This window comes from Tachypleus tridentatus, chromosome 13 (genome assembly GCF_004210375.1).
Source record: "Tachypleus tridentatus isolate NWPU-2018 chromosome 13, ASM421037v1, whole genome shotgun sequence".
NCBI lineage: Eukaryota > Metazoa > Arthropoda > Merostomata > Xiphosura > Limulidae > Tachypleus > Tachypleus tridentatus.
The window spans coordinates 251,184,462-251,204,271 of record NC_134837.1 but is presented as its reverse complement, the minus strand read 5'-3'; the positions used below and the strand labels follow the sequence as shown (position 1 = coordinate 251,204,271).

At 36.9% G+C, this 19,810-nt stretch overlaps 1 protein-coding gene across 3 annotated transcripts in view; it reads left to right on the top strand.

Annotated features, from left to right (window-relative positions):
• The window catches only part of LOC143237029 (putative nuclear hormone receptor HR3), a 52,925-nt gene that overhangs the window by 10,634 nt on the left and 22,481 nt on the right, over window positions 1-19,810 (top strand). Inside the window, exon 2 of one of the 3 annotated variants that reach the window (XM_076475860.1) lies at window positions 6,581-6,939. The exons of the other annotated variants lie outside the window; for them this stretch is intronic. The gene's annotated coding sequence lies outside the window, so the exon portion shown is untranslated. The remainder of the gene's footprint in view (window positions 1-6,580; window positions 6,940-19,810) is intronic. 3 annotated transcript variants of the gene reach the window in all.

The window sequence follows — 19,810 nt, the reverse complement described above, 5'->3', positions numbered from 1 at the left end:
TGGAAGTAGTTTGTTGTTTTTTTCGTAATTGGAAAGTTAATATTAATATTAGTATTGAATTTAAACAATAGCTGCAGCATTTGAAATTATTTTAGGTATGATTATAGTAAATTAAGTTATGAGATCTTTTTTTACTGCTTCAGTTGTACCAAGAGAATGGAGAGCGCGTATACACGATTTGATTTTCTTACTTAAAAGATTTCTACCAGCCTACCCATAAATTGAAATTCTTTAGACAGGCTTATATTAAATTAATCTGAAACTTTGGACGTGGTCAAATACATAAATCGAAAGGATTAAACCCTTCTGAGTTCAAAACTATAATTAGATCTCAAATCGATCAAGAGATGACGGAGCTATGAGCTGAAAGTTTGTACTTGGAAAAACTGGGAACCATTCTATGAGCCGTTATGCCGCAGCTAAACATTCGGAACCATTCTATGAACCGCTATGCCGCAGCTTAAAAAAACAATATTTAAATCGCTTTGCTGTTACTGTATAATTTGATTATTTACCTACAAAGAATGTCGGAATTTGTATTTGAGCTATTAAAGAATAAAACATCTCTTTTTAATGGTAAAGATGGATTAATAGGCAGAATGTCTGAAAGAAAGGAGGGGGGGGTCTAATTCGTGACGTCAAAAGCCAACATATAATAAGTGAAGCGCAGTCACCATACTAAATACCACAGGAGTTTTGAGACATGCGACTATTTCAGGTCAAAAAATATAAAATTCTTCATCACGCTCCGTGATTGGCACAGTGGTATGTCTGCAAATTTACAACGCTAACAACCGGGTATCGTGGTGGGCAGAGCACAGATAGTCCATTTTGTAGCTTTGTATTTAATTACAAACAAATAAACACGTTTCATCAGAAGAATGTGGATTTGTAGAAGACGTTAAACATTGTAAGAAGCTGTGCTATACCTATAAAACATAATTTTTTTACACCACGTGCGTGAATATATAGAACGAAAAGCTGTAAATCTCAATACATATTGCACATTTCTTGCTACACAAAAGTCTGTACGAGCATGATACAAATATATGTTGAAGAATGTTTAAAAGGCGACTGTGGCAATCGAGGGAGTCATTGCATAAAGATATCTTTCTCTGTGCGGCCACCGTTTTCTTTACTGAAGTACGTATCGTCTGTAAGCGTGATTCTATTTACACATCACTCGTGAGTCGCTAATCTAATTTCATCAACGTAATGACCAAATATTATTTGTTTTATTAATATGTTGTTCCCCATCTCATGCGAATAGGTTTCATCACATCAGACTCTTTATGTACTCACAAAACAATTCCTATCTCTTATTAATAATCAGTTTACAACTTATGCCTTCCAACAAATAAAGCGCATGGACCAACAGGCTATATAGATTTTGATGGAAACCTAGATGGCGCAGAAGACATTAATACAAAAAAAAATACACAAAATTATCGTTTCTTTTTTAAATTACAGCTTTTGGAAAATTAGCACAGTTTTTAACAGGTGTTTACACAGTTTCAAGTTAAAACTATGATAAAATAGTGTTTTTTTTCTAACAAACTTTGTTTTTTATGTACACAGGTGTTTTGAAAAATTAGTGCAACTTTTGTTTTTGAAAATTATCGAATCGAACTGCAAAATGTAACACGTGTTCTATTTTCCATGAAGATAAGCCTACAGTGGTTTTGACATTAAAGATTCTTTACTGTAACTTTTCCTACCACGTGATCCGTAAAGAAATATTTGTGCTACATAAAATCTTGTTAATTATGATGGTATTTAACGGAAAGATTATTATATAGCCAATATTTATGTGTCACTGCAATAAAAAAAAAGAAAGAAACGCCGATAAGGGTCTGTAAAACATAATGTTTATAAACTGGTCTTACTGTATTACTTCAGGAGCGAAGTGAGATATTGATGCGAGTCTGTGAAACGTAGTGTTTATAAACCAATTTTACAGTATTATTTAAACAAAATTAGGTGATGATAAAGTATATTGTTTTTGTTTTGTTTTTTACAGCAAGTAGGGAAAGAACCTTTTCATTCGGAACTGTCAGCTAGATAGATGGATATTCTGAAATGTAATTTCGCTTTTATTTCAACTTGTGATATGTGCTTGTTAGTGTTAACTCCTGAAGTGTGTAATGAGCATGCCCCAAACTCAGAGAAAAAGATTTTGTTTGTTAAGCACAAAGTGCACAGTGGGCTATCTGTGCTGGGTTTCACATTCTTAACACGTGCTCTTCTCCTCAAAGTGCTCCGGCCTCAGGAAGCGTATACAACTAGCATAATTTGTCTCCCCTCCCGATGGGACAGCGGTAAGTTACGGATTTACAACGTTAAAATCAGGGATTCGATTCCCCTCGGTGGACACAACAGCCCGATGTGGCTTTGCTATGAAAAACACACACATCTAAACAACCCCTTGGTGGCTTACTGTTGCGTCAAATCATGTCTTAGTCATAGACGTTTTTCTTTTATATGTCATGACACGTACCTTCCAGTTTTCGCGATGCTTCACAATGAATAGCCAGCGAGTTTGCAATTTTAAGGGTGTGGGAATACGTTAACAAAACCCTCATGATACTAACTAGATGAAAGCCGCAAAATATTTGCAATGAAATTAGTATCGTTATTGCAATAGTACCTCTTTAAATATATTTCTATAATAATATAAAAAACATCCCAATCGTTGATACTGAAATAAGTCCATTTGTTTTAGGCTTGACATTAGTTAAGCCTTTTATTAAGTAGGCCTATATTCGACAAATTAACACTGTAACTTCTATACGTTTTTTGCTTTAGTTAAGCCTAAGCTATACTGCACTCATTACGATCTATAAATAAACTTGTAATGTTATTTTACGACCTAACATTAAAACTTTTTTTAAAAAGCCTTTTGATAAGCGTTTAATGTATATACTGGCATTCACCTTTTGCTTCCGTTGAAAGAAGTGCGTGTGCATTCGCAGTTAGAGTTAGACGCGCTCACATTTTCAGGAGAAACAAAAATTGTTATATGAGATAATCATTTGTTATGTTTCTTTTGTTGTTAGTGCAAAGCTACGAAATGGACAATCTGTTAGAAGCCTTCAAGACTTACCGTTTGGCAACCAGGAGGTAGTTTATTATGCAAGAATATGAAATAATGTATAAAATACTCAGCTAAAGAACTTTATTGAAGTAGCAGTGCGTAACAACAGTGAAAAAAAATCTGTGAAACGCAGATCAGTTGATAATAGTCGTTACGCTGCTCTGTGTGTTCTACGTGATGGAACACATTACTGTAGTTGTATAATGATTATTACTAAAAGGTTTGTATTCTTGTGTGAGAATACGGCGTAATAATATGCATCAACATGGGGAGACGGTAAATTAATAAAGTATGGTTTCATGAAAAGTTAGGGAATTATGTGTAATTTATATATTATATATAGTTAATAGAAATCTGTATTCTTAAAGGAGATAATTACGTTTACAATAAACTAATATAGTGTACAAATATACGATTGATTGTTTTGTATTTCGTGCAAAGCTACACGAAGGCTATCCGCGCTAGCTATCCCTAATTTACCAGTGTAAGACTAGAGGGAAGGCAGCTAGTCACCATCCATCGCAACTCATGAGCTACTCTTTTACCAATGAATAGTGGGATTGACTGTTACATTATAACGCCCCCACGGCTGAAAGGGCGAGCATGTTTAGTGTGCCGTGGATTCGAACCTCCGACCCTCAGATTACGAGTCGAGTGCCTCATCCACCCGGCCATGCCGGTCCTACAAATAGACGAACACCAGTGAGCTAGCTAGTGAATGTATATTGAATCAACCGAGTGTGATAAATTAGAAAGTGAAAACCTACACCGAATTCTTATAAACTATTACAGATTAACAAAGACGAGAAAACATGGTATTTTTAATAAGTGTTTTATTCTTTGCTGTTTTCACTTCGTGTGTAACAGCTTTTTATGCATTTTATATAATATATTTTTGTTCACTGGTGAAACAACGGGTAACTTTAGACTCACAACGCTAAAATTTAGGTTTCGATTCACCGCAGTGGTCGCGTAAGGTAGTCCACTGTGACTTTTCTCTAAAACAAACAAAAAACAATAATTTAGTTTTTCAAGTAAGGAATTCTCTCGTGTGTCATTTTTCTCTCTGATAGTAGAAATAAGAATCAGGTATTTTTTTGTTGCTATCACCGCTTAGTGGGTGGAGGGAGCTTCCGAGGTTTCTAAGCCAGCGGTCTACGAGTTACAGTATGTAGTTGTTGGTAGTGAAGTGTAAGTTGTTTTTACGTTTTTTCAAAACGTGTCCAAGGTTCGAGGTTGTTGTAAACAATAAATCAAGAGAAATCTCGTTTCTGCAGGGCGTTCTGTGCAGTGGAGAAATGACTGTGACTCGCACCCTGTTGTATTTGTCGATACTTTAAGCAGATAAGCTTCACGCACATTGTAAAAACAGAATCGTGACGTCTATCTTTCCAAATTTTTAATTAGATCGTGGCCTAGCGTTTAGGATTACGCATTATAGACATGTAGGCCCAACGTTTGCGTTCTGTTACTGCTAAAAAAGAATAAAAAACGTTCCATACTTTGGAGCTGTTATTGTCAATTTCTTCTTGTGATTTTGAACCGGCCTGGCATGGCCTAGCGCGTTAAGGCGTGCGCTTCGTAATCTGAGGGTCGCGGGTTCTCGCCCGAGTCGCGCTATACATGCTCGCCCTCCCAGCCGTGGGGGCGTTATAAAATGTGACTGTCAATCCCACTATTCGTTGGTAAAAGAGTAGCCCAAGAGTTGGCGGTGGGTGGTGATGACTAGCTGCCTTCCCTCTAGTCTTACACTACTAAATTAGGGACGGCTAGCACAGATAGCCCTCGAGTAGCTTTGTGCGAAATTCCAAAACAAACAAACAAACAAACATTTTGAACCATTAGTGATGTACGAACCATTATGTTTAAGAATATCTCTCGCACATTGTAAATCTGGCGTAGAATTAATTATTCCAGTGTTATATTGTTAGGTTAATTGATTTATTCCAAGAGTGACAAGACAGGATCCGCAGAACAATGTGGGGGTCTAACAGGAAGCCTATAATGAAGCAAAGCTGAATTATCTCAATGTGATTGAGAAGGAACAGTCTTTAATCACAAACACAATCAAAGTAGTTTGTTTGTGAACTTTGGACAGAGGAAGGCAAGTTTTCCGGAGAGAGCTCTTACTTGCTGTGAATAAAAGTAGTGAAGTTGTGTCTGTGGTAACATGTGGCCTAGACAGAGGGCACGTGTCTTTTAAAACTACTGTTACTGTAATTTCTCTATGGCTGCTGTACACTAGATATAGAAATTCGATTTCATGCTGTTTAAGTTTTAATTCAAAAACTAAACTTTTTGTTTTATCTTGATTCATTTTTACGAATTTTAATAATCTTACTTTACTTTTACCGGATGTTTGGCGCAGATAGCCAAGTTGCTTTGTGCCATAAAACGCCAAACCCACCTTTCCACCAATAGAATTATATATATGAAACAATAATGCTATGTTGTTGTAAGGCACTTGCACTGACCACGGGACTGTTGGTCATTTTAATTGAAAAATAAGGGATATTATATCTTCATGATAATTTAGTTTATTAAATGCTAGTATTTCATAAACGATATAACAGTGAATCAGAATATTTACATGGGGTAAAAAGGTTTGAAATAGAAAATGGAACACATAATCTCTTAGCAATATAAATTAGATTAATAAAGGAAAATGAATACCACGCTGAAACTTGATAGAATTCTAATAGCGTGAGTCGTCATAAATGTGACGTCATTTTTATAAGCAACTGATGTAATATTTTGTTTTCATTTGCTTTTAGAAGATTGCAACGTACCAGAAGCTACACATGTATATGTATTTTATCTTTTTTTTTCTGCCGGTGTATATTAGATCTTTTATACCCTAACTGTCACGCGAATAAGCACGTGCGCGCAAACACATTATCATAGAACTAGCATACTTTCGCTTCTGCTCATGGTGTTGTTAAAACTATTGTGAACTGTAAGAGCATGTTTATATGAAAGTTTGATTGCCAAGCCCATAGTGTTGAGTTATGCCTTTTCAAGAAACATATATATATATAATTACTTCAGAGAGTACATGTTGAAAGTTGAACGAACTTCTCTCGTTAGAAAACTGCTTGGAACTGGGACATATACGCAAACACTTAAATTGTATCTTAACAAATACTTCTTTGTACGTGGACTCAGTATTATTTTTAACTTGTTATATTTTGTATATTTAACTGTGTCAGGAGAGTGCTTTTCTTATAACAAAGCCACAACGAGTTATCTGCTGTGCCTATTGAGGGGGAATTGTACCTCTGATTTTAGGGATGTATATTCGAAGAATTACCACTGTCCCAGAAAGGGATTGTTGTGTTACAACTTTGAACATTTATTATTCGCGGGAACAAGGGGTGATGAAGTACAACCATATGGTACGTGAGTTTTGGGGCGTATGCATTGAATCACGTGAAACGGACATCTGCTTTCTAGTTCTTAACGGTACTGTTCGTTTTGTTTTCACAGACAGGTTGGAGACCATATACCATGACCTTCAGGTATTGACATCTTCAACCCGAACGGAACTGTATTTACGTGAGCTAAGCGCCAGGTTAAAGTCCTTTAGGGCTCAGTATAGCCATTCCTCATATTGGATTATTCGTCGGATGCAGGGCAACCAGTCAAGGAGTCCTCACCATCACTAGGTAACGAGGTTGACTGCTACTCTTATAACGTCCCTCTAGCTGTAAGTAGGGAGCGTGTTCAGAGGCTCGTATCTTAGATATTCCGATCCACAACCCGGTGAGCTGCCTTGATCTAGATTACCGTCAATAAATCGAACGTTATCGGCCAGTTTCTATAGGAGTTGCTGTATAATTTTCACAGTTAAGTACACCGACCTGAGTTGCTCTTTACTATAGGAAAAGTGTTTAAATATTAACATTTTAAAAATAAAAGTTCTCTTACGTAACATAATATTGAAATAATGTATAACTTATACAAATGTTGTTTTTTATTTTTATTTCCCAAACTGGGTACCGTTCAATACAGCTAAAATCTCTCATAGCTGCTGCGAGATTCAAATGTAATTTAACCTTTTAATAGTTATCGGTTATTTCTTCGTCTGTATTCTAATTTTGTTCGTAAAATCGGGGAGTGCTATAAATATTTATAACTTGTCTAGATCCTCGTATCTGTTATCGATGCCTCTAAAAAATCCGTAAATTTTTAACTCTGCCATTGATACACGTGTCACACACATCTTAGAGCGCTATCATGAACGCATCTATGGTGTTCTCCTTCAAACTTCCAAGTTTCAGATAAATAGCAGAAGGTTAGAATATATATTTTCTTCTGAACAGTACTTCCAGATACACCATGGTTGTTGGTGTTACTAATCTTATGATTTTGTCCTAGTCGAAGTAAAATGATCGTCCATGACGGCAAGAGCGGTATGTATGTCTGTGGACTTACAGTGCTAAAAACCGGGTTTTGATACCCGAGTACAGATAGTTTTTTTTTCTAGAGCTTTGTGTATAACATAAAACAAATAAACTAGTGAATTGTTTTACTGAATCGATTGTTTGCAGTGTAAATGAATATTTTTAGTAAATCTGTTTAATGTGTAAGTCACGTTTTAGTAAGCAGTTCAACCTGCTTCAAACCGGCCTGGCATGGCCAGGTGGGTTAAAGCGTTCGACTTATAATCTAAGGGTCGCGAGTTCGAATTCCCGTCGCACCAAACATGCTTGCCCTTTCGGCCGTGGGGGCGTTATAAAGTTACGGTCAATCCCACTATTCGTTGATAAATGAGTATCCCACAAGTTGGCGGTGGAATGGTGATGACTGCTAAATTTGGGACAGCTAGCGCAGACACCCTCGAGTAGCTTTGCGCGAAATTTAAAAAAAAAAAAAAGCTTCCAACCACGTGCGGAACCGTTCTGGATGAACCTAGTTTTCTTTGTATCTTGGACCGTGTACTCAACAGCCTGGTCTCGTACGATTCAAAAGTCCTATTATGGAAATAAATAAATCCAGATGGAATTTATTGACAAGTTGTTGCTACTTCTTAGGATCAGTTTTATTTTGAGGTTAATAAACGCTATGGGGTCCGACAAACAAATGTCAGCTAGGAACAAATGCCGAAACAGGTTTTCACAACACACAGGCCCAGATGACCCAGTGGCACAGATGAGGATCGCTGAGCCATGAACCGGAAGTAACACGACGGAAATATGTGACACAACCACGCAAATGACATTTTGAACATTTATAATTGCAGTAAAGGTCTAGTAGTTTGAGTTTTCAAAATTACCTTATCTCGCTTTTCACAGCACTCACCTAAGTGTGAGGGTCTTAAGTTCGATTCATGCTCACATTGAATACAGAAAACAAATATTATTATAGTCACCACTTCCATGGGGCTTTTCTCTAACTAGTTTTTAGACTTACTGTTTACACTTAGGGGTAAGTGTACAGTAACACTTTTCGTGTGACATGTACATTAACCTTCTGGCGGCAGCGTTGCTTGCGGTCCACATCTACAGGATAGGTTTGCGTGTATATGTATCCATTAGCATTAGCAATATGAGTCTAACACTTACAAGCGCCAACGTTAATAGAAAAAAAAAAGGCCTTTTATGTGAGACAGTGTCAATGCTACTTTTAACTTTTCTTGCATGTATTGAACATTGTACAAGCATAGAATAGCAAAAATTCTTATATAACTATCATTACTTTAACCTTTTGCAGAATTCTTGCTGTATTTTTGAAATAGAAACTATATACGTACGTATGAAATGACATAGGATGATCCAAAGGACTAGGTCACCATGTTCAAAATAACCTTTCTGGAATAAATAGGTCAAACCAGTCCTACTGAAGTATACTCTGGGTTAAATATAACTCAACTGTACTGAAAGAGTTAGAAGAGAAAAGATGCACTAGTCGTACGCCATCTTTTTTTTTTTTTTTTTCTGGTAGCCAGTGTACAAAAATAAAGTATACAAGTGTATACAGTGTACAAAAGTAAAGGGCCATTCCGTACAGCACGAGTCTCCACCAAGGAGCATTCATCATATTCGGCCCTCAAAAAATAAGAAAATGTATAATATATCCGTGGAATCAGCATTCAGGGTCATAGCAACAATATTCATGTCACCATAGCAACTGGTACTAACTTTGATGAGATGGTTTTCCGAGGAGGCTGTCCAAGAACTCCACCTGCAAGGTTGAATATTCAACTACTACACTGTTGTAATGAATACCGACGTGGTAAGCGTATTGATTATTGCTGATGAAATATGTCCAATTTTAATGAGTATTGCAAGGAAAATGCAAGTGAAACCTTTGAAAAATCCAGTAACTTTAAATGATTTGTGTTTTACTCCATATAGCCATCACTTTTTTGTTTTAACTTATATATAAGAGAAAAAATTACTACTGGAGTAAAACGGAAAACGTGAAGAAACATTCGTCACCTTATCAATCATTTGGTTGGTTACTTAACGAATAATTCATTATTCAAATTTTACGACTGTCTAAGCATATACCTAGCACCGAGGTATCAATTATGCATTACGTAGAAACAGTAATTACAATTCACTGGAGATGAGAGCCCGGCATGACCATGTTTTTAGGGGGCTCACAACTCGCAATCTGAAGGCCGCGAGTTCGAATCCTCCATCTCATCAAAGGTGGAAGCGTCATAAGTGACAGTCGATCCTACTATTCGTTAGTAAAATAGTTGGCGGTGGGTGGTGATGACTAGCTGCCTTCCCTCTAGTCTTTAACTGCTAAATAAGTGATGACTAGCGTAGGTAGCTTCATTAGCTTTGTGCAAAATTCAAACCAAGCTTGTACTGCACGCTATTTACTTTAATATGTGTAAGAAAGAGCATATAGTGACCAGATCATAGAATTGTAACTTTCGTTTACATCGGAAGATGGTAAAATATAATATTTTCTCCGAAGTTTTCTGTTGTTTGTGTTCGAAAGCCCCTCAGTGGGAAGGAGAACAGTAAGTTTGTGTACGTAAAGTGTTAAATTCCGAGGTTCGATTCCATATGGTGGATATTTTTTCTTATAACAAAGCCACATTGGGTTATCTGCTGAGTCCACCGAGGGAATCGAACCCCTGATTTTAGCGTTGTAAATCCGTAGACTTGCCGCTGTACTAGCGGCGGGGACTTCCCACAGTGGACGCAGCAGATAACCCAATGTGGCTTTGCTGTAAAATAAACAAACAAACATTTTCCCCCCAAGTTGTGTTAGTGTTAAATCAATAATGTTTCGGAATGCTTATTATATTAGAAGTTATTTTGATTTTCTTGTACTTGTTTTTCCTCCACAAACGGAGAACACTTCTATCAGAAAAATGTAAGAAACAACAACAACATTTTCAAACAGTGTGTAATCACTACCAGTTCATCAGTTCGGTAAACTTGATTGAAATTTCACGATTACTCGTCTTTCTTCAGTGTTTGGCCCGGCGTGGCCAGGTGGTTAAAGCACCCAACTCGTAATCTGAGGGTCGCGGATTCGAATCCCCGATACACCAAACATGCTCGCCCTTTCAGCCGTGGGGGCTATATAATGTGACGGTCAATCCTACTATTCGTTGGTAAAAGAGTAGCTCAAGAGCTGACGGTTGATGGTGATGACTAGCTGCCTTCCTTTTCGTCTTACACTGCTAATTTAGGGACGACTAGCGCAGATAGCCCTCGTATAGCTTTGCGCGAAATTCAAACAAACCAAACAATCTTCAGTGTCCAAATGACACAAACACACACAAATAATTTAAAATAAATATTAAAGAAAAATGCCTTTTAAGAAATTATCTTCTTACCATTCTTACTCACGAGATGGCCGTCTTACGGAATCTGATACATCTCTGATTACAAATTTTAGGTACTTAGACGTCAGTAGAAAGCCCTATATCAGTAAATCTCCATACCGTGATATATACTAGTGGATAAATGTTTAATGTATCTTGATTTACTACCACTAGAGGACGCTAAACGTAATCGTATATCAAAATTTTCACATTTTGCTATCAAGTGTTCTAAGTAAACACTTATCTGAATAATACGAAGCCATAAGTTCAGTAATTATATATTTTAACAGATTCATCGAAATCTATGTATAAAATTAACTCAGAATGTTCTGGAAAAACCAGGAACTTCTGTCCGAGATACATTTTAAACTGATTATGATTTAAAAGTTAATCTTATTAAAGAGGATCATTCTGAAAGATCTGTGCGTTGTTGTTTGTTTTTCTGTACCTTTACTAAAATTAGGGAAGCTGTCGTTCCGTTGATCTCTTGTTTTGTAGTTTTTAATGTTAAAGATACTTGTGAGCTCATTTCAACGTTTCTATAAGTTTTATATACAAGTTTATTATTGGTACATGTGTCATAAGATGTGGAGTTGTAATTATTTAGATACAAGATTGTAACGTGGTTGTGAGAAGTTGATATTTTGTACACTTGTGACTTTACGTTAGGTCTTTAGTTATTAAAAACTTTAGTAAAAAAAAAACCCAGTAAATATACGATGCTTTAAACCTCCTGGTGACAGTAAGTTAGTAACTCATGTAATAACTGTCAGCTGTAGAAATGTGTGTCAACCATAACGAAGAAACAGCCAAAATTATATATGCTTTTTTTTTTTTTTCTGGGCCAACTTCCTGGTTATGTTGGCTAGACCTGAGTGGGCCATGCTTGAGCTGTGTCTTTGAACCTTGCCTGGCAGGAATTCAGTAGACCCACATTTCTCGAATATAGGGAACGCCCCGGCGACCGATAGGAGCTTGTTTGGCTGGGTAAAGGAAATATTCACATATTTTAGGATTGGTATTGACCCAACACAAGTAAATATAAGCAATGAAAGATTCTTCGCCCAATTTCGGGCATGCAACGAATTTTTTGCTGAAACTGACTTTTAAAACCATCTCTGGGAAAATTGCTAAATATAAGTCTAGTGAAAAAGACCAGCATTACTTACTGTAATCCACAGTAAACACTTCAATGTGAAATACACTCCTCGTTTCATTGATAAAAAACAAAGTTTCTATTCTCATAGGTAAATAAATGTTATAACGTAAAAATCTGAGATTGAACAGGGAAAACTTCAACTCTCATTTTCAAAATATGTCCACTTGTCATTAACTACAAGAACATGACTTAGTCACATTGAAAACTAACTTTTTAGTAGCAAAATAACGAGCTGAATAATAGTGGCGTTTGATTTTGTCAGTAGTAAACTTTGGTTGGAAAAAGTAACAACTTATAAAGAGCCAACCAATAAGATAACGATATTTAATTTTGCTAACAGCTGATTTGTGATGTAGTGTGCAGAACTTTTATAATGTTAGTTTTGAATTATACAAGTAAATCAGAAATTGAATAGAAGGTTCTGTGACGTTTGCTAACGATTTAGAAACAGAATAATAGAACTACAGCTAGTGTTACCAAGCGATGCATGGCCAAGCGCGTTAAAGCGTTCGACTCGTAATCCGAGGGGCGCTCGTTCGAATCCCCGTCACACCAAACATGCACCCCTTTTTAGCTGTGGGGGCGTTATAATATGACTGTCAATCCTACTATTCGTTGGTAAAAGAGAAGCCCAAGAGTCGGCAGTTAGTGGTAATGACTAGCTGCCTTCCCTCTAGTCTTACACTGCTAAATCAGAGACGGCAAACGCAGATAGCCCTCGTGTAGCTTTGTGCGAAATTAAAGAAAAACAACAAACATAAGCCACAGAAAGGTAAATAATTAAACTGTTTTCTTGTGTGTTTATGTTATTGAAATAATTGGCATAGTTTTGGATTCATATAGAATAAAGCACATTAAACATCATTCATTTTTGGACTCGTATAAAATTTGAAGTATCACTGTACATTATTACAATGAGCCAATAGAAACATTGGGTTTCCATGTGAGCCAGCACGCATGCATGCACAGACTGACTGGCACACATTGTTCTTTTAATTACATAGGTAGATTGGTGAAATAAATCTGAAAATCAAATGTACTGGAAACATCACTTAGCATATGCTTTGTTTTAGCACAACTTGAAACCGTTTTTTTTTACGCAAATAAAAGTTATATTTTAGCTCAATAGTTCTAAATTTATTACTGCTTAATCAAGAATAGAATCCGTTTAGAAATTAATATTTAATCGAGAACAATACGTAATAAACTAGCATTATTTGGTCAAGAGCAGTATGTTATGAACAAATGTGTTTGAATTTCGCGCAAAACTGTCAGAGGACTATCTGCGCTAGCCGTCCCTAATTTAGCAGTGTAAGACTAGAGGGAAAGCAACTAGTCATCACCATACACCTCCAACTCTTGGGCTACTCTTTTATCAATGGCTGAAAGGGTAACATATTTGGTGTGATGGGATTCGAACCCAGAACCTTCAGATTGCCATGCCGGGCCGACAAGAACAAATAATTAGATTTAATCCAATGCAACATACAATTAACAAGAACAGCGTGAACAATTAATTCTATTGGCAATACGTAATGAACAATTAATTACATTTGAAATACAAGCAATTTAATCCTTAATAATAATAATAATAAATCCAACAACTCGATAGCGAAAAACTAAAACTTTGAATGTATACATTTCATCCCTTGTTTTTTTTTAATTTCGCGCAAAGCTACTCGAGGGCTATCTGCGTTAGCCGTCCCTAATTTAGCAGTGTAAGGCTATAGGGAAGGCAGCTAGTCATTACCACCAGCTGCCGACTCTTGAGCTACTCTTTTACCAACGAATAGTGGGTTTGACCGTCACATTATAACGCCCCAGCGGCTGAATGAGTGAGCATGTTTGGTGCAACGAGAATTCGAACCCGCATTCCTTAGATTACAAGTCGAACGTCTTAACCCACCTGGCCATGCCGGGCACCCGTGGCTTATTTAAACAATACCACTACATCTCAATACAAATTCCAACAGGCGTCTAAAATCGGCAATTAGGCCTAAAATTTAAATATGATTGGTACGCGAAGTTTGCCAGCTATGCCAATTAAACTGACATAACCTCAGTAATTTCTCGAAGCTCTACAGCTAACACATTGCAAGGAAGAAATTAGTTAAAGGTTTTGAATAATATACATATGTAGTTTATACAAACATGAGAAATTTACAAAAGAATCACAGGACGACATTTGTTTTTTACACTTTTCTGATACCACATTTTCAGGACTCACTGATTTATAACTATTATGTTTTTAAATCTCTCAGTAGAAGGGCTCAGAGTATTTTTTTTTTCTAGTACATACTTTTTAGCTCACAACTCCGTAACCTTTTGACCGATTTGAGGCCCAATTACAATTTTGTAATTAGGAGGTCAAAGCCTTTTGATTGGCGTGTTGTCCACGCCCAAGGACTCATAAATAATTTACTCTAATTCTACCTTAAAAAATTTCAAGTGCCGCAACTATTAATGATTCTCTATTGTTTTAAACGGTGCTTAAAGCCAAGACTTCTCCAGTTAATTAATTAACACATTTTTTGTTTCTCCACCTTTAACACTGTGCCCCCTGAGTCATCGACGAGTTTCAACACTTAACAACACTAAAATTCGATTTTCGATAACCCTCGGTGGAGATAATTCAGATTACCTATTGTTTGTTTTAGCACAAAATCACACAATAGGTTACTTGCATTCTTTAAGTTTCTGAGTTGCATTAATTTTTGTTTGTGAAGGTTTGTGTGTAGGCCCGGCATGGCCAAACGTGTTAAGGCGTGCGGCTCGTCATCTGAGAGTCGCGGGTTCGCATCCCCGTCGTGCCAAACATGTTCGCCCTTTCAGCCGTGGGGGCGTTATAATGTGACGATCAATCTAACTACTCGTTGGTAAAAGAGTAGCCCAAGAGTTGACGGTGGGTGGTGATGACTAGCTGCCTTCACTCTAGTCTTACACTGCTATATTAGGGAGGGCTAGCACAGATAGCCCTCGAGTAGCTTTGTGCGAAATTAAAAAAAGAAACAAACAAGGTTTGTGTATCTCTGTGTGTCTTTCTTTGTGTACACGTAATAATTTCAACGCCTGACACAAAAAAAACCATTGATAGGATTAAATCGACCTATGAACTGTTGGGGGGAGGAGGTTATCAGTTTTGAACTAGAGTTTTTGTTACTTTACATATAAAAATGACATTTGTTTCAAAATAAAAGGACTAGAAATTAAAATGGTGAAGTATGCAAGTTCACTGATAAGTACATAAATGTATATATTATCCTAGATGTAGTTCTGTAGGGTTCTCGAAAGTGTTCTATTTCAAGAGTAAATAAGATCGAAATTAAGAGTAATAAATATTTTTATTTATTGCTTTTGAAGTTCATAATGTCATGCTGTGTTGTAGCCTAGAAGGTGAATAATTCTTCTCGTGATTCATGGCATGCGCATGTTTCATTGACGTCATGACACTAGAAATTGCGACGTTAAGTGCCCCTTATGTGACGTCATTTTAGTGTCTACTGATTGACTGGCAGACAACACACTACTGTATAATGGTGCGAATAGGTCAAATAAGTAAGCCCTTGAGACAGCCTTTGGCTCCTTGTCGGGGAAATGAAGAGAAATAGAGAGAGAGTATTTGTCAACTTGCATATACTTATATGTATAGTAAGTGTACTGTGTGTTGTTGCTAGAATTCTTCTATAGTAGATGCTTGTGACTTGTTGGCGGGTGTGTTTGTGTGTTTTCTTATAGCAAAGCCACATTGGGCTATCTGCTAAGCCCACCGAGGGGAATCGAACCCCTGATTTTAACGTTGTAATTCCGTAGACATACCGCTGTACTAACGGGGGGCGACTTATTGGCGCTAAATTAAAAGAAATAAAGGAACAGCACTCACTTCACTTATTTTAAAAATAACATATTTATTCGGAACTAGTTAAACGTACGTACAACAAATTCTTCTTGTCAAAAGTCCACTTAGGCCTATTCAATTCCTTTAGAATTTCATTTAACAAGCCGAACTATTTTTTTCTATTACTATCGCCAAACTATCCGAGCATAATCCATTCACGTTTCGTCGAGTTATCACGGTTGTATTCTCTACGTCTAAAATTGTCTACTTCTCTTTCATATTTAGGCCTCCTTTCAAAAAACGTTTGCTTTTCGCCTATAGACCTGTTACCAAATAATCGTTTACGTTTTGTTAAAGTCAACATGGGCAGGTTCGATTACTTTACAACTAACTCTTTTTAATGAAATAAACTATTTTTCTTATCTCTTTAAATACTGTAAAACTCACTTTAATATATGTCGTTAGTCCTTCCACTACTATAGTGATTTAGCTGTCCGTTTCTCGCGTATCTCATGCTGCTTACATGTTTATTCTTCAATCGTTTTCTCATTATATCCTCGACACCAATAAATTTCACGCGACGTTCTATAATCTCGATATCAATGAGTTATAAATCCAATGTACGACTCTTACCGAGTTACGTAACTAAACTTTTCGTAACATTTTCTTTAATGACTTCTAATTCTCTTGTTATGAATAAAACTAAACAATAATAAAATATTCACTTTAAGAGTAAACTAATTCACTTTATCTACACAAAACAGTCTTTTATATCATGACACAATCTAACCATTTCTCCAAAACTAGTATCTTATTGCACTTATTTCTAGTTTTTATATTATCTGTAACATGATGTACATTATGTATGTATGGAACAGAGTTCCGTTTTGTACACAACATTCATCATAATATCAGTATTTCTTTTATTTTGTATCCTGATATTCGTGATGTTTCGACTTTGCTAATTCAGAATGACCACAAAAATGTCTTATATGTATAAGAGTATTCATGTCTTTATCTGAAAATTGTTATATTTGAAATAATTATCACAAATCTGCTAAATGAAAAAAAAAGTTGAACAAAATATAAATAAATTAAAACAATGCTAGAAAATTGCGTTTCAATCACGCGCTTTCGATACTGTATTCTAAATCAATAAAAATAATACAAACATTTTACGACAATATTTTTATCAAGAAAGAAAAGGAGACATCCAAATATTATTGGGCTTGGCATGGCCAGGTGGTTAGAGAGCTCGAGTCGTAATCCGAAGGTCGCGGATTCTAATCCCCCTCGCAACAGACATGTTCGCCCTTTCAGCCATGGGGGCGTTATAACCGGACGGTCAACCCGTTGGTAAAAGAGTAGCCCCAAATGTTAAAGTTATAACTGTGTAAGCTCTCCGTTGTTTTTTAAATCGGCCATAGTATAGAATTATTAGAAATCTCTTACAAAAGAAAATATTCTGACAAATCCTTTCTTTCTTGGAATCTTGGAACCCAGTTCGATCTTTGCGGTGTGCCCAGCACAGATAACGTAGCTTAGTACTTTTCTGTTTTCAGCATTTAACCTGAAACTCATTAGATGCATATCAATGGGCATATTAATTCAGAACTCCATGATGAAAAATGCTGACAATATTCATGGGGAATTTCACTGTTACTCATTTTGTTAAAAGAAAAAGAAAAGGACACTGAAAATGCCTATTATTAAATCATTTTTCTTAGTTAACTGATATATTAGTCCAACAACTTCAGACAGAAAGTGCTGAAACAACTGAAACTTTAGTCCAGCAGCCCCTGACGGAAAGTACTGAAACTATTTATGAGGAATTTCACAATACCTTGTTCTTCCAGGAAAGAAGAACGTTTGTTACTAAATCATGTTTTAGTTAACGGATACATTAGACCAGTAGCTCCCTACGGGAAGTGTTGACACTATGAATACATTAGTGTAGCAGCCCTTGACAGAAAGTACTGACAACACGATACCTTAGTCCAGGGGTTCCCAACCTTTTGGCACTCGCGACCCTTTACCTAAAAGTTTGAAACCCATGTGACCCCCTACTTAGGGCTTACTATCAGCAGCTTAATTTTTCTTTTATTTTCTGTGAAGGAGAGGGAAAGAAACATCTAAAAAAATATTTAAAAATTCTGTAATTATTTATTAGCAAATAAAATCATGTTGGTCCAACCTGAATTCACAAAAAAGAACATATATTTCTTAAAATAATATTAACATAGGTTTGAACAGCTATCCAACCCAGCTAGTGAGATGCCTGATGTTGCATTTCAGCAGCAAGCTTTGAAATTCGTGGCCGAGCGTTTGTTAGAGCCAGTCTCATGTCATCTCCAAAATCCAATCTGTTCCTATTCTTTGTTTTTATTTTGACAAGAGTAGAAAATCCTGCCTCACACAAGTAGGTAGAAGCAAATGGAACAAGGACACGTAAAGCTATCATGCTGACTTTGGAGTATGACTGATACATAGCGCACCAGAACTGAGTCACGGATTTCACCTTGAAGAGATCACGAGCTGAAGAGTCGTTCCTTAGATCCAGAAATTCATCTTGGATATCATCTGGGATGCTGGATACATCAAGTTCAGTACAAAATGGGTTCCTTACCAGGGCCTCCTGTTCCTGTGATAGCTCAGGGAAGTAACGCTCGACTTCCTTTTCTAGAGACTGAAGATGTTCGGTAATCTCATCCTTGAGGAACTGATCCAGTTGGATCTGAGACTCATCCGTCACTCCACAAAGTTTTTCAAACATAGCAATGTTTCCAAGATTGGTTTTCCGACGCCAGTTCTGCAGTTTGGGAAACAAAGGCCCGAAGACTATCTTGAAAAAGGAGAACATGTGTTTCCCTCCCTTGAAGCTTCAAATTGATCTTGTTCAGCTGGTCAAAAAATGTCGGCTAGGTACGCAACCCTTTTATTACATGCTTCATCTTCGAAGTGAGCTACAAGATCTTTCCTTTCTTGAGTCTCCAGGAATAGCTTTATTTCATCTTTCATTTCAAAGACACGATTAATAACGTTTCCTTTCGACAACCAACGTACTGCTGTGTAGAAGAGAAGGACTTCGTGGTCAGCATTCATGTCTTTGCATAGTTCTTTGAATAGGCGAGTGTTGAGTGCTTGAGTCTTCACATAATTTACAATTCTGATTACAGATTCAAGCACTTCCTGTAGAGAGGCAGGGAGAGTCTTACTGGCGAGAGCATATCGGTGAATCATGCAGTGGATGCCCTTTGCTTGAGGTGCTAGCTTCTTCTCTCTCGACTGGAATCCTGATTTCGATCCCAGCATAGCTGGTGCCCCATCCGTACAAACCCCACACACGTTTTCCCATTGAAGATCTTCGTCTTGAGAAAAAGTTGAAACTTTTCCATGACATCATCAGCTTTTGTTGTGGTTTGAAGTGCACTGCAGAATAAGAATTCGTCTTTGATGTCACCTGAATTAATGTATCTCACGAAGACAAGCAACTGAGAACATGAACTTACATTTGTTGACTCGTCGAGCTGAAAGGAGAACAAAGGGGAACCCTTGATTTCAGTCAAAACCTGTTGAAAATACTGTATAGTATTATTTGACAGGGATACTTGCTGCATATTCTTTGCACTGGGTTCTCCAAGAATAAGATTTACTGCTTTCATCATGCAGGGTTTAAGACGTGTTTCTCCAATCGTGTGAGGCTTTTTTTGTTTAGCAATTTCGAATGCAATCTCATATGAAGCTTCCACTACGGCTGCACTCTGCTGCTGAAACGACCCACTTCTATCGATTCTTTGGCTTTTAAGACACCGTTCATGCCGTTTGAAGAAATCCAAACCCTTCTTTGCGTGTTCTGGATGTTTTAAAACACACTGTGGTTTCTCGATGCCGTCGTTGGCGAGCATAGTGGTGAAGCCAATGTTGAGG